The sequence below is a fragment of the Prionailurus viverrinus genome, chromosome C1 (genome assembly GCF_022837055.1).
Source record: "Prionailurus viverrinus isolate Anna chromosome C1, UM_Priviv_1.0, whole genome shotgun sequence".
NCBI classification, from domain to species: Eukaryota; Metazoa; Chordata; class Mammalia; order Carnivora; family Felidae; genus Prionailurus; species Prionailurus viverrinus.
Genome location: NC_062568.1, coordinates 42166696 through 42182432, shown reverse-complemented (window position 1 = coordinate 42182432; position 15737 = coordinate 42166696). Strand labels below are relative to the sequence as shown.

The window sequence follows — 15737 nt, the reverse complement described above, 5'->3', positions numbered from 1 at the left end:
ACAACATCATGAACTACAAAACTGATTTAAGATTCCTTTATGCTTAGGCTCACAATGTATGTCTCTGGTGTTACTATCAATCTCCTGGAACAGAGATACTTAACACAGTCAAGGTGATCTAGCAGATAGAAAAGATTAACAATTACTAAAATATATATGAATATTAAGATATATATTCAAATCCACTATGCAGTGGAGAGCAAATTATAATATTTAGTGAAACTATTTTAAATCAACAGCAACTTTTTACATCAGGCAATTAGTCAAACCTCAAAACAGCCTTTTTCATCTTAAAGGTAGCATTATTAGAAAAGGCTTTCAACAATATGTGGTGTCTGCTGAATCTAGATGAGAAAGAACAAATATTTTGGCCCTGCTTCTTTCTGAATAAGACTACTGGGGGAAAAAAAGACTACTGGGAATATCTATTTGTCATTGTAAGGACAGATCCTAGCTTGAAAATGTATGATGTATGTCTGCTCACTGTAAGAAATTAGTCATTTGCACACTCTGGTTTTTGAAAGTATTTATTTATTTATTAACAATTTATTTTTATTTTGTCTACACCCAACTTGGTCTCAAACTTATAACCCTGAGATCAAGAGCCACATTCTCTACCAACTGGGCCAGCCAGTCTGCCCTGTACTCTAATTTAGTGCAAAGTACTTGAATTTAAAATTCTGTCAGGGCTTTTATTGATATAAAGTTTATTTTTAAGTGCCTTTTCCACCCTTTCATCAAGCTCATCTGGATTAAAAATTGTCACTCTGTTGGTCTGAGCTTTATTTTATTATTATTAATTTTGTCTATTTTAAGCTATGTGGGACAAAGAAAATGTGTTGCAGAATATTGGTTTGCTATGCTATCTATAAACATACCAGAAATAAATTGAATGCTGGCTAGTCCTTAAAAAATACAGTTTCTTAAAAGGCATTGTTATCACTTATATTTTGTAATAAAAATTTTATTATAAGTACATTATTTGATAATGACCATATCCAACAGTGTCAGGAAGTTCAAAGAGTTAAAGCATAGGAAAGGATGGTTGAAAGGAGAATAGTCTTGTTGCTTGTGGTTTAAAGTTCAGTCAGTGAGTTATTAGATAATATGTTGAAAGACAGTAAGATAACTACAACACATTTTATATACATATTTTCTCTGAATACTATGAGCATAATTTGAGAATCAGTCTTTCTCAAAGGAAAATTATCATTTTCATAGATGATATGAATATCTGGGCTCAGAAGAAAAAACCTAATTATGGTATTTCTAGGTGAATGAATGACTAGCCCTCAGTTTTAAAAGAAAATAAAATTTACTATATGAATCTCAACACATGGAGAATCTACATTAGAAAAACAAGTGTTGTTATAATTTGTGAGTCGAGTCAATTCAGATGATGTATTTTGTGAAAATCCATCATGATGCTCTCAAACAAATCATGTCTTAATTTAATGATAAATATGTATTTCACGTTATAAAATAGTCCTTTGGTTTTACATTTAGAAAATTTCAAAAACTATACAGTGATGAAAGGGCATTGACAGTTGGCATTCTTTTTAGAATTATCTCTAAATATTTATACATCAACACTTAAAAGCTTGATAAATTGTGGATTTTCAAGTGCATAACTCATCACTTATCAAACGGGGTATAGTTTTTGTAAATTAAACAGAATTTCTATTTTGCCATATGTATTTTTTTAAAAGGTTGATTTGCTTTTCTCTAAATTCCACTGCTGCGTTTTTTTCTCCTTCTATAGACATTTGAGTGTTATTGTCCAGAAAGGCAATAAGTAATGGAGTAAGGCTTTTGTTGGGAGGCAACAGTTGGCAGGTCTGCCAGTTTCAACAAGAAATTCTGCCAAATTCAGCCATTGTTTGGCCATTTGGGGAAATGCTTCAACATTTTGTGCTAAAATACCAAGCAACCTTCTCATTTACCCTAGTTTGAAAGGTCACTCCTTGGAATTCAGTGAAACCTGAACACTAACTACGTTACAGAAAAGCATCTTTACTAATTTATTTCCCTTTACAAAGGCAGTGGAGGAATAAATATTAGATTGACCTAAGAATAACAAAATGATAATTAGTTTCTGAGTATTTTCTCTTCGGCCATGGGTCATGTTTACAACACCTTCAAAATTTCAGCTCTAGAATCTATTGGATACTACAGACAAAATCACGTAGAGTCTCTCTCTAGTTTTCCGTGGAAACTGATACAAAGAAACATATTCATTCATTAATCATTTGTTAAGAAATTTTTAAGCACCTACTTTGTATAGGCACTTACCTAGGTGCTTAGGATATATTAGTGGGGGAAAAAAAGCAGGAAGAAGTGCTTGTACTTGTAGAGCTTAGAGATAATGGACAGAAAATGGACAATAACACAGAAAATATGTAAATTGTAGTTGATGATTTGTTGCAATGTGATTGGTGTTCTAGGAAAAAGCTAGGACAAACAAAAATAAATGACAATGAGCAAAAGGGTTATGGTCGTGTAGGTGTAGCTGTGTTTAAATAGGTTAGGTTCCAGAAAAAAGTTTGTATCTGAGCAAAGGCTATAGGGAAGTTTGTATCTGGCAAAGGCCAGCAATGGATTTCTGAGAAAAGAGCATTCTATGTTCTTTAAAAGAAACCCACAGATAATTTTTAATCTTGTTTCAGATAATGTGCTTGCATTCCTTTAATTTTATGCCTGTTGATATCAGAATTTACTTCTTTAATAAGAAATAAATTTGCCTGGAGATGAAGAAAGAAGAAATACTAAAGCCTGGAATCCAGGAACTATAGGCCCACCAGTAATAAAGATTAACATTTTATTATTTATTTATTCATTTTGTTTTTATTCAGGTGCTGTAATGATGAGTATGTGATGAAGAGTAAAGGAGATATAATAAACTTAAAAAGTTACTTAGTTCATTCAAATGAGTACTCTTTCATTAATTGCTATTATAATCTTGTATCAATAAATATGATGCACAACGATCTTTGTTGTTTACTACAAATTTAATTCTAAAGAATTATTCAAGTTGGATTTGATAGGAAATACAGAAAATCTCACATATTATATTTACAGGTTGTGTCCCTTCAATGATTATAAAACTATGCAGTTATAACTGGGAACAAAAACATAGGCCAGAATGGAGAACTATCCTTGAAGTCTACATGATTTTGAGTAATTAGGAGTGGAATGTTGTCTAAATGTAGAAATCTAACTTTTTTTTTTTTTTAAAGCAGATGCTATTTCAAGACCTACATTGTGGTTATACTTAATGAAACCCTCTGAGGACACAATGAGCTAAAATCTCCTATTTCTAAGTTCGAAACCCGTTAACTAGATTTATTTAGCTTATTCAGGACTCTAGCTTCAGAAGCCCTATGTAACATGAAAAGTTTTGAACATGTAGTCCTTAATGGTAAGGATGATACTAGAAGTGATATAGTTGAGACTTTGTAACCTTAAATATGTAGTCTTTTATGACACTTGAGATTTTAGTGAATAATCAGCTTTCAGAGTTAATCTGAAAAATCACATAATTAGTGGGTTTTTAAAGGGTTTTTGAGTTATACAATGACTCAAACATAAACTCTTTGTTAACTTTGGTGTATTTATTTTGAAGGAAGTAGGCTGGAATCTGGTTCATTAAGTATGGACATTTATTAATTTTATGATCAAAAAGACTCAGTAAGTGTTTTCTAATAATTTTGAACTGATAACATGGGACACAGCACAGGAAATCCTTTTGGAAAATGTATAATTAAGGAAGTTAACTCATGTGAGGAATTCAATTAATAAAAATATTAAACAATATTTAAGAAAATCATTTTATGGACTTTACCCCTGTCAGTTTGTTCTAGACTTTAACACTTGCTCATATCTCATTTGAAGCCCTTCCTGTTCAAATTAATGAAACCAATCATGCTTCAAAGCTTTATTCTTAAGAATATCTTTCTTTAACCACATTCTTTCTCTCTTAAAAGTAAACAATTTCTGATACCCAACCATGATATCTGTAATTGATTTAGATGCAAGGAAATCTTTCTGTTAAAGTATGAAAGTTCCAAATTACATTAGAAGTAGTTGAAAATAAGAGATTTCAGAATATCTTAGCCAAAGCACATAGAATTGTGAGCTAAGTAGAATCCGTTAGACTTTTTTACTTCAGGTTTTTTTTAATATTTCATCTGTAATCCAAGGCTTCCCAAATATAATAAATATGTACAGAAAATATCTGATTTATCAAGATTTGTCACTTTACAAAACATTCTAGCTCAGGTATTCAGTCCTGATCTTATGACAAGATGAAAAGTAGAGTGGTGGCCTGCAGTATAGATGAAGAGTTAATAGTTTAATCGGCACTGTTACACAGCACTGAGGTGGAGCTGATGTTGTCCAGAGCAGGGGTCCTGTCTTGCTTACCTTTAACATCTAGCATTGGGCCTGGCACGTTGTGAGTGTTTGCTAAACTGAGGATCATTCTGTTTAACCCTAGCACTCCTTAATAGCAAGAAGTCATATAACTTAAAATACAACTGTTCTCTGACAGTATTAAATTCTGATATGAACGGAAAGTTCCCCAGATAAAATATACTGCAAAGAGAACAGACTTTAATTTCATAAAAGGATGAGCAATCTTGGAAGGTCTTATGTGAACCATATAGGGGAAAAACATGCTACCGTTGTGGCAGGAGGGGGTGGAATGTAGAAAACTTATATCCTTTTAGTCTCCCTCATTTATAATATAATTGCTTTAAATATTTCTTCTACCTACATTTAGAACCAAATCAAAAAAAAAAAAAAAAAAAGAACCAAATCAGATTCTACCCCCTTCCAAAAAAACAAACAAAAAGCCCTGAGTAACTGGAGAATTTCTATCTTGCTCATAGTTGGATGACTTAACATTTTTAAGACATTACTAATTTTTGATTCAACTAATAAATTCATTGTAATTTCAACTATCATTCCAGCAGAAAGTTTGAAGAGTTTCCAAAATTTGAAAACCTAAATAATTTTTGGGAAAAAAGAGCAAATATGGATGAATGCCCTTAACTGCTTGCAATGTTTAATTGTATGCGTTAACTTGGCCAGGCTATGGTGGCCAGTTGTTGGATCAAAAATTAGCCTTGATGTTTCTGTAAAGTTATTTTGTAGATGTGATTGACATTTACCATCAATTGACTTTAAATAAAGGAGATTATCTAGATAATGTGTATGGGTCACATCCAATTGCTTGAAGGCTAAATAGCAAACATGAGGTTTTCTGAAGAAGAAAGAATTCTTCAAAATCTTTGTTTTTCAAGCAACTCTTGACTACTGGAGGCTAGAGAGTAACTACTGGGCATTTGGTTTAGAGGAAGGTGAGGGTTAAGCAAGTATAGATGAAGGAACATAGTGGAAGGAAATGCATACAGAATGAAAGATGGGAAATTACCAATTTCTAATTCTACCTACTATGTACAGGCTTATCTCATTTTATTGTGCTTCATTTTCTTGTGCTTCTCAGATATTGCATTTTTTATAAATTGATGGTTTGTGGTAACATTGCATGTGCCAAGCTTATCAGTACCATTTGTCCAACAGCATTTGCTAACTTCCTGTCTCTGTGTCACATTTTGGTAATTCAATATTTCAAATGTTTTCATTATTATTATTATATTGTTATGGTGATCTGGGATCAGTGTTCTTTCCTATTACCAATAGTAAGTGTTTTGTGCACCACTGACCATACAAAATGATGAACTTAATAAGTGTGTGTATTCTCTCTGCTCCCCCTTCTCTCTCCCTTTCCATGGGCCTTCCTATTCCATGAGATATAACTATATTGAAATTAGGCCAATTAATAATCCTACAGTGGCCTCTAGGTGCTCAAATGAAAGGAAAAGTCACAAGTCTCTCACTTTAAATCAAAAGCTAGAATTGATTAAACTTAGGAAGATATGTTGAAAGCTGAGATAGGTCAAAAGCTAGGTTTCTTGCATCAGTTAGCCAAGTTGTAGATGCAAAGGAAAAGTTCCTGAAAGAAATTAAAAGTGCTACTCCAGGGTACACACAAAGAGTGAGAAAGCTAGAGAGTCTTATTGGTGATGTGGAAAAAGTTTTAGTGGTCTGGACAGAAGATCAAACCAGCCACAACATTCCCTTAAGCCAAAGCCTAATCCAGAGCAAGATCCTAACTCTCTTCAATTGTATGATGGCTGAGAGAGGAGAAGAAGCTGAATAAGAAGTTTCAAACTAGTAGAGGTTGGTTCATGTGGTTTAAGGAAAGAAGCCATCTCTGTAATATAAAAGTGCAAGGTGAAGCAGCAACTGCTGATACAGAAACTGCATCAAATTATCTAGAAAATCTAGCTAAGATAATTAATGAAGGTGGTTACATGGAACAACAGATTATAAATGTAGACAAAACAGCCTCCTACAGGTAGATGTCATCTAGGACTTTCATAGCTAGAGAGGAAAAGTCGATGCCTGGCTTCAAAGCTTCAAAGAACAGACTGACTCTCTAGTTAAGGGCTAAGGCAACTGATGACTTTAAGTTGAAGCCAATGCTCATTTACCATTCCAAAAAGGCCTAGAGCCCTTAAGAATTATACTAAATCTACTGTGTCTGTGCTCTATAAAATAGAACAATAAAACTCGGATGATGGCACATCTGTTTACAACATCATTTACTGAATTTTTTAAGCCTACTGTTGAGAACTACTACTCAGAAAAAAATGATTCCTTTCTAAATGTTACTGCTCACTAACGATGCATCTGGGCACCCAAGACCTCTGATGGAGATGTACAATGAGATTAATATTGTTCTCATGCCTGCTAAGACAGCATCTATTCTGCAGCCCATGGATGAAGGAGTATTTTCAAGTCTCATTATTTAAGAAATACATTCCCTAAAGCTACAGCTGCCATGGATAGTGATTCCTCTGATGGATCTAGGCAAAGCAAACCAAAACCTTCTGGAAAGGATTCACCATTGTAGATGTCATTAAGAGCATTCATGATTCATGGGAAGAGGTCAAAATATCAACATTCACAGGAGTTTGGGAGAAGTTGATTCCAACCCTCAAGGATGACTTTGAGGGAGTCAAGACTTCAGTGGAGGAGTGACTGCAGATGTAGTAGAAATAGCAAGAGGATTAGAAGTAGAGACTGAGGATGTGATGGAATTGCTCTAATCTTATAAAACTTTAACAGATGAGCTTTTTGTGGATGAGCAAAGAAAGTGGTTTCTTGAAATGGAATCTATTCTTGATGAAGATGCTGTGAAGATGTTGAAATGACAACAAAGGATTTAGAATAGCACATAAACTTAATTGATAAAGCAGCTGCAGGGTTTGAGAGTTGACTCCAATTTTGAAAGAAGTTCTACTATAGTACAATGCTATCAAACAGTATCTCATGCTACAGAGAAATCATTCGTCAGTGGATGCAGCAAACTTCATTGACTTATTTTAAGAAATTGCCACAGTCACTCAACCTTCAGCAACCACCACCCTGATGAGTCAGCAGCCATCATCATCAAAGCAAGACCCTCCAGCAGCAGAAAGATTATAACTCACTCAAGCCTCCAGATGATGTTTAGTATATTTTAGCAGTAAAGTATTTTTTAATTAAGGTATATGTATTGTTTTTAAACATAATGCTATTGCACTATATTGTTTCCATAACTTTTACATGTACTGGGAAACCAAAAGATTTTTTTGACTTCCTTTATTAATTGTGATATTCACTTTATTGAGATAAACTAGAACAAAACTCACAATATATCTGCACTTAAAACCTAAGGTTCTAGGAACAGCATCCATTCACACTAGGGGTGACTAGAGACCAGCAACCAATTGGAAAGGGAAGCAGAGTGATTAAGAGCATGAGCTCTGGAGCCTGATTGCCAGGATTCAGTTCCTGGTACCTCCACTTGAATAGTTATGTGATCTTGGGCACATTACTTAAAAGTTCTCTTGTTTTTGATGTTTCTTATCTGCAAATACTAATACTAATACTAATACTAATAATAGTATTTCTTGGGGCTTTGGGGAAGGCTAAATGAGTTTATATATAACTAACAATATATATATACATGGCACAGAGCAAGTCCTCAAAGAAATTAACTAAATAATCTCAACAGAGCAAGCCATCCTTTAAAAAGGGGTTCTCTTGTATAAGTGCAGTATGGACAAATTCACCCACTGCTGACATTGGGAGAGAGTACTGCAGCAGAGAAGGCTGACACTCCTATTTGAGGCAAAATAATAATAATAATAACAACAACAATAATAATAAATGATGTTATTTATCCCTCAGGGATATTAAGATATGTGCATTCAATAATGTATCTTCATCTAATAATGTCAAGGACCAGAGGATTAAGCTGACAATAAATATATACATTTACGAAGATAAATCTGACAAGTTCCAAGATATTTTAGTTAACTGGGAGTTTAATGAAATTATGTTTAACAGATTTCAAATGTAACAATGTCCTAACTGTATATGACATGAATACTGTCTGAAGTATACTCCATTCCAGGCAGTTGCTTCAAACAGTGATTATACCTACATTTCTAAAATACAAATGCATAGGTTGTATTTTTTGCCTTAGCTAAACAAGTATATTGGCACATTTTAAGAAAGATTTAAAATAAAAAAAAATTCATTGAAAATAAATTTTCAAAGACATATGTAGACTGATTAATAAAACATTTAAACATGGAAGTCTAATATTAGGTTTCCATTACCTAAGTGAAATCAAGTCTGCTCTTTTGCCTCACATTTGAAAACAACTAGAGTTAAAAAAAAAACAAGAAAATAAAACAGAAAAACACATTTTGTACTGATGACATCTTTTCCCATAGCTTTAATCCTCCATATTTTCAGTTATAACATAATTTATTCTTCTCTAGTACTTACCAAAGTTCCCATTTTCCCTTCATATTATCCTTGGAAAGGAAGCAAAATTGAGGTTTATGCACAAAATATCTAAACAACATTTGGTCTCATGTTAATCAATGGATATGGATTCAATTAATATTCATTTGTAGAATTTATGAAATTGATACTTGGATATAAAACAAATTTATTTTAGTTTTGATTGATAAAACACCCGTGTGCTCCCAAATATGCTAATAAACCTCTATGTGACTAATCTGTGAGGAGAAGCAGCACTCTTATAAACCACATAGTTGCCATTTCACTGTATCACTGTTATTTAATAGACCAAATGACATGTTCAGGAGTCACCATGGTTTTATGGAAACCTGGTTGGGCTCAGATTAACCTAAACCTGAATAGGGAAACAGTGACAGATTTATATAAAAGTTTATACCATATTAACATCTTTTAATTAAAAAATATGTTTGCATGTTAAGGGGAATACGATGTCTCTGAAAATTTGACTCTATCCAACCACCTCAGTAAAGCATTGAGCTATAGTATAGCCTTGATACCATAGAGATAGGTTGGTTATTTATTTATTTATTTATTTATTTATTTGCTTACTTATTTATGTCTGTGTTGGGTTGAGTTTTCTGCCCTTTTGATACCAAGGTAAAAAAATATATATATTTAATTAAAAGCGTGAAGTAATAAAAAAAGTCTTACATTTTAAAAACGAATACACTCTTTTGACCATTTTGCAAATGATACTGTCATTTGCAAATGATACTGCATAATACTGTCTCTTCTAGGTAAACAAACTAATTTAAAGGTAAAAAAAGGAGGAAACAGGTTCTAGGAAAATATTTGCAATTTATCATCTGATAATTAGTACTAATAATCTAATAAACATAGACTCTAACTCAGTTCACAGTGATTCTACTTTATTTTTAAATAATAATAAGACTTTTATTGTTTTGTTAAAAATTAAATTCATGTCTTCAATTTTTGCTAAAATAATTGAAGTAAAAACAATTAGATTTAAGATTACACAAATACTGGAAAATGCAGATTATTTTATTAATCTGATTTAATGAACAATATTATAATACTAATTAGACATGAAAAAATAATAATCTAGATTTATTGAAGACTTTCCTGTTTAAACGAAATGGCAATATAATGTATGAAAATATATTTCCTGTTATTTAAATAGGTTTGTGACTTAATTATCATATATCTAATTATATGTTCTTCCTAAATCACACTAGCTCAGTATTTACATTTCAAACTGTACAATTAAATGCAGTCCTTTTACTTCTTCGATTTTATGCTAATTAAGACTATACATCTTCCAAGTTATGAACCAAATTACAGGGAGGTAAATCAAAGTTAAGGCGTGAAAATCATCCAGATACTTTTTATTCTTAAGGTTTTATTTTATTTTATTTTATTTTTGAGAGAGAAAGAGTGCAGTAGGGGCAGATAAAAAGGGAGAGAGAAAATCCCAAGCAGGCTCCGTTTTGTCAGCACAGAGCCCCATGCGGTGCTCATTCTGATGACTGTGAGATCATGACCTGAGCTGAAATCAAGAGTCAGTTGTTTAACTGCCTGACCCCGCCCCCAGGAGTCCCAAGATACTTTGAGGTGTGTAACTGCTATTGATGAAGGAATTTGGATAGGAATGATTGTTTATGTGAATAAATGGGGAAATGATTGAAATGTCTTGTTGGTATGTAACCCTGATCTTGTGTTTCTGGTACATTCTTATTTTCTATAACTTCATCAAAACATTTTCTTATATTAAATGAGCAGATTTTTTAAAATAATTTAATAATGCAGCAGGGTAGAAGTACTTTGGTAGAAAAAGAGAGCTTTCCTAAGAAATTATAAATGTTTATGGTTCACACGTGGGCTTTAAACCCAGATACAGACAAATGTTTTATTTAGCTGGGTACTGGCTTTGCATATTAAGTGTATTCTCTGATAGTCTGATTGAGTCAAGAACACAGAGGTGTTACAAATTTGACTCTAAGTGTCTTTCATTAACACCATTGCAATGATATAACTTATGTTTTGGGGTTAATAGCATCTCTGAATACGAAACAAAGATAAGATAGAGAATAAAGCCAATGACTTCAAATAATGTCCTTTGAATATATTTGTGTTTTGAAAAGTTGGTATCGTAATCATGATATCTCTAAAACAGAATTATTTTTTCAAGCTGTGTTCAAAATCATACATAGAGTATAAAATCAGTTTTGTTTCATGAATGTATATTTTGATCCTTTAATTTTTTTTGTTAATTTTTGTATAAATATCTGTAAGATAATTCTTAAAAATTAAGGTACTATCAAATTTTAACCATGGAGAGAAAAGTTGAAAGCAACATAGTGTTATATTTTTTACAAAAATGATGTAAGTTAGAAATATATACTAATACTATTAACAGAAGTTTGATTAATTTTATGAGTTTATCAAATAATTTATCCACATTAGCATAAAGCATATAAAATCATCTTTTTTTGTCTTAATATTATTTTGAATTTCTTACTGAAATAAATTTGGTGTGTACAAAATAATGGTAAATATATACGATGAATGTGAAGATTCTCATAAATATGCTAGGGTGTTGATTCCATTGAAACGTATCCTAGGCATCACCAGTAGGTAAAGTATATATTTAACATCATTTTTAAAACTACAGAATCAATTCTAATTTCTTTTTTATTTTCCTGTTTTCCCAATCTTTTTTTCAAATTGAATGAGTAGTTTTATATATTCTAACATTTTTACATAGTTTAATAAAACAGTATTTTGGAATGTGCTAATATATATTAGGGGGGGAAAGACCTTGTAGTGGTAACCAAAAGCATATCTCTTAAAGATAACTGAATATTGCAGGTAAAACAGACTTTAACTCACATTATTCTTACAATTTCTCAACCCTATGTTTCATTTTCGTATTTATAACTGGCCTTAGACTCTGCATTGCTTTTACGATCCCATAGCATCTAGAAAAATAAGTGAATTCTTTATGGCTGAAAGCATGCATTGATCCTCTGATACTCTCTTATCATTAAAGAAAACAAACTTTAGAATATAATAATATGAGTTCTTATTTCAAATGTTCAATTATTTTCTCAAATAATAAGTCTTTGTCTAATGACCTTCAAAATTCGTTACCTAGTGTTTCTCAACAGTATTTTCTGAAAATAAAAATTATAAACCACACTATTAGTAAAGTTAACAAAAATTTGTTATGGAAGAAAATTATGGGTTTTTGGTTAGCAATTAAATAAAAATTAGATATGTGTGGGGAGTGCCTTATTAAAAATATTATATTAATATATCTCCTAAGAAAATAATATAAATTAAAAATAATGCTATTTTAATTTTTATTACTAACCCATGGCATTGGGTTAGGCATTTAATGTGTTCTTTTCATTTCCTTCCCTAATTACCTAATGGCTATTTACAAAGTCACATTCTAAAAACACTTTTTCTAATTCTACGCATGTGTCAGGACATTCAAAACAATTAATGGTTGAAAGGCGATAGGAAATCAGCCATAATATTTTTAAGAATCACAAAATAAAAGGCTTAATTGAAGTTTCCATTATTTGGAGAAATTTGTGGAAAAATTGAGCAGAAAATTATGAGGGAGTTACTCAGAATAAGTTTGTTGTACACTGTTAATGTGCCAGATTATGGGTGATTAAGTACAGGATTTCTCCACTGAAGGACATTCTGCACAGTATAATTACATAGGTAAGAAAGAATATAGACACAGATAAATTATGTCAATCAATATAATTTGAACCCAAATCTGACACTTAATTTTTATATAAGTAAATTATATCAATCAATATAATTTGAACCCAAATCTGACATCTAATTTTTCTTAGTAACAGATTTGTGACATCTCTATACCAACACTTAAGTAGACAATAGTTTCTTAATAGTCCTGGACAGTCTGTACTGGTGAAGGAAGCATTAACAGATGTTTCATCTCAACATTACTGTAAGTTTTTTTCTGGAAATTCTTTTTTTAAAAAATACACACTTTAAATTCTCTATTTAATAATCTGCTATACTTATTTGGAAAAACTTTGTCACTTTTCTTTATTCACAGTTATCTCTAGTTCACGCCGTCCCCCCAAAAGCTTGCAGAGAGATACCAGAGAAATTGAAGCAATGCATTGTTAGCTAAAGAGTTGTAAAATTATACTTAATGTGGAAATAACATTTTCTTAATCCTAGCTGGGATTTTTTTTCTTTTGTAGCCCACCCCCTGATCAGATACAGCGGAAACAATTCAGGGTTAGTAAGAGAGAGACTTAAGCACATCTGGCCACAATGAACAGTGAAAATTCTATTAGTTCAATAACTAGAGATATATGTGCAAATAAAAGGCAAATAGAAGACACATATAATAATAATTCCAAAGTGATTACTTTTCTTTTTAATTATCCATTTTGTTCAATTTTGCAGAGACTCCAAGACCCCATAAGTAGTTATTCTTCTCCCCCCCTCCCCCTTCTCAGAGTACTAACTGTATGAAAAGTTTAAAGACCCTTCCTGGGGGGAAAATGTTTTCCAGCTGTCAAAATTTAAGCTTAGCTAATAGTAGAGCTAATTTTAAAAGGCATTGTTCCCTGATTAAGTATTTGTTTAGAAGTATGCTTTTTAATCCATTTAGATTTTTATTACTTGCTAAATTTATCTTCTAGAATATCACTGTGCATAATAACATCTAGTAGTAATAGATTTTGTATACATTTGGGAGTAATACACTATAGTTTCTTTAAAATGTGAAATAAATGAGAATATGTTTCAATATTATTTCAATGTCACTAAATTCCACAGTAGGAACATTGCCAAACTAAATGAGAATACTATTCAGAATACATATATTTATTCTGAATAGTGTACTTACCCAGCACAGCTTCTAAGGAAATTCTTGGTGAAATATTCTTAGGATGGAATTTGATTTTCTGAGATTCCGCAGAAGAGATTTACCCCCAGGCAAGGTGGGGAAGAGTGAAAGCTTTGCAATGTAATCCTGCAGGCAGGGTCAGGTCCAGTGAACAGAGCCTGATGATCCTAAATCAGGAGGTGATACTCTCTGCTGGAGAGGGAGGGTTGTTCTGAGTGGATTGGAAGTGTTGTCACATTGTATGTGCTCAGCAGCAGAAGGGAAACATCAGAGCTTCCTGTTACATCACTCTGACCCCGCCTGCAGTTAGTGTTAGGTTACTTTCTTTCTCAAATAGCATACCCCAGGAAAGCAGCACTCCTTTCTTATTCTGAGACAAGAGCAAGAAGCAGCCTGAACAGACAGAGATCATATGCTGTATGAATACATTGTTAGCAGCCAAAGCTGGCTGCATTTCACCTTGACTGAGTTCTGTTAGAACTTGCCACACAGAGCAGCCTGTGATTTGAAGGAAATCTGAATATAATATTCTGTTCCAAAATTAAAGGAGTTAGGGGTGTGTGTGTGTGTGTGTGTGTGTATACTTTACAAAGCTTTGGGGAACTGTTTTATCTAACATGTCTTCTTCAAAAAGGAACACAAAAATAATACCTACATCCATCATAATTAACTCTGTGATCCAACTTTTATTGAGATCTAATAATCAGTTATTAACTGATCAGGTTTTCACAATTAAATGATGAAACTTTATTCTGTAGGTTTTTAAACCTTTTTTTTCTTTGCCCATGACATAACTATGTGCGTGTGTCATGAACAAAACCATTGTGTGTATACATGTTGTGTGTGTGTATATACACATATACATAGAATGTTTTTTCATTATATGTAAGTATATGTTTTAGGGAATAAACTTTTGAGAACATATAAATTTAAAATCATTGCACTTATTTTAAAATATTTAACTTGATTATGTTATCATCTATAAAATAAAATAATAATATATTACATTTATCCCTCAAAATAGCCATAACAAAATTACAGATAATTTATAAACATAATGGTTATGTAAAATATGTAACATGCTTAAATTTTTTAGACGTTTTCTATCAAAACATAATTTTATTCCAAATGTGTTTAATAAATCATTGGACATTATCAGGGAAGAAAATTTTAAATTTGAAATGCACTTGTCTTTTGATAATATGGTAAATGTGTGAGATATGACAATAATCATAATCACTGAAATATAAACAACACTGGGCATAGATTTCCTCATCTGTAAAATAGATGAATCAAATAATATCTAAAATCATTTATATCTCTAAGACTTTGAGTCAACAAATTATGTAACAATTAGAAATAGATAAGACACTACAATAATTATTCAATTCTTGGTAAATTTGAGATCAGAGGCACTGAAAACTTGGTAAATTCCTTCAATACAGGAACAAAATGAGATGCTCATACTTTCTATTGACTAATAAAGGAGGACAAGGCAACATTAATTAAAGGGATAGCATGTTTCTGAAGCAGTATGCTCCTGTTGACATTTTTATTACCTGGATCCATGGAAGAAACTTATTCCACAATCTTTGATTTTAAGATCAATAGGATCAAGGTGAAAAAAAATACATATAAAAATAGGTTACATACTAATCCCTGTTGGTTTATATTTAAAAGACCTGCAAGAAACTGAGTTATTGAGAAAGAGAAATAACCAGAGAGTTAAATTGCCAGGTTATAGAATATTGTGTTTCCAGTTACAGTTTGGTTAGCTTTGCTTCAGGAGGCTGCTGAGATGTACTTCATTTTGAGCTATTTCCTTCAGCCTGTGAGAGGAGAAGTCAATGTTGCAGATTATGACTGGCTCCACTAAGAAGAGTTGTTTAATCAAAATACTGCTGTAGATATTTCCAGATGAAAGCTT

The 15737-nt window shown here is 32.0% G+C and overlaps 1 protein-coding gene across 2 annotated transcripts in view; it reads right to left on the bottom strand.

Moving 5' to 3' along the window:
- The window catches only part of CALCRL (calcitonin receptor like receptor), a 104162-nt gene extending 90138 nt beyond the window's left edge, over nucleotides 1-14024 (bottom strand). For both annotated transcript variants that reach the window (XM_047872110.1, XM_047872111.1), the window contains exon 1: nucleotides 13811-14024. The gene's annotated coding sequence lies outside the window, so the exon portion shown is untranslated. The remainder of the gene's footprint in view (nucleotides 1-13810) is intronic.
- Between the last annotated feature and the right edge of the window lie 1713 nt (nucleotides 14025-15737).